Below are 586 nucleotides of genomic sequence, written 5' to 3'. Positions count from 1 at the left end.
TCCCTATATATCAATTTTTACGGTCAACTATACATACATATATATCAGGATAATACTTCTCGTTGTACACTAAAGGTGGTCGGCTTCCTCGCCTGTTATAATTATCAAATCTATACTCGCACTAATTTCAAGCTAATTCTTGTTACAGACGAATGGGACGACCCTTACGGGCCAGCCATGGAAGACATAGACCCGGCTAGGATAAGAACGTTTAAAGGAAGAGGAAGCGAGGCAGCGATCGAACATTGCTCAGTTTTCAGTGGAGCTTCAGCCTTTCACCTCAAGAAAATCACATTATTGCTACTCTTGTCCTATATTCCTTTTGAATACTCGAATAACACACCTTGATCCTGAAGCCGTGTGTCTTTGTTTTGTAATAATGTTTATTTTTTAGTAAGGATATTTAACTTAGGACATAGGTTTTTAATTATTTTAATGGGATTCTAAACATAGCATCATTCAAATATAGAGAAAAGCCTAATTCTCCCTAATTTTATGAATGAGGCAAAGTACGTAAACCTAATCGAAGGTGTGTAATTCTATCTGAAAAAATATAGTTTAAATAAAATGAATTATGAAATACAAT

General features: G+C 34.8%; 1 long non-coding RNA gene across 1 annotated transcript in view; it reads left to right on the top strand.

Annotated features, from left to right (window-relative positions):
* Positions 1-355, top strand: part of LOC106690545 (uncharacterized) — a 1,115-nt gene extending 760 nt beyond the window's left edge. The window contains exon 2 of the long non-coding RNA XR_010844492.1: positions 149-355. This is a non-coding gene — a long non-coding RNA (uncharacterized lncRNA). The remainder of the gene's footprint in view (positions 1-148) is intronic.
* The last annotated feature ends 231 nt before the right edge of the window (positions 356-586 follow it).

Source organism: Halyomorpha halys, unplaced genomic scaffold, assembly GCF_000696795.3.
Source record: "Halyomorpha halys isolate HHAL.00 unplaced genomic scaffold, Hhal_1.1 Scaffold1755.1, whole genome shotgun sequence".
In the NCBI taxonomy this organism is placed as follows: domain Eukaryota; kingdom Metazoa; phylum Arthropoda; class Insecta; order Hemiptera; family Pentatomidae; genus Halyomorpha; species Halyomorpha halys.
The sequence above is the reverse complement of the archived record's forward strand: the minus strand, read 5'-3'. Positions and strand labels throughout refer to the sequence as shown.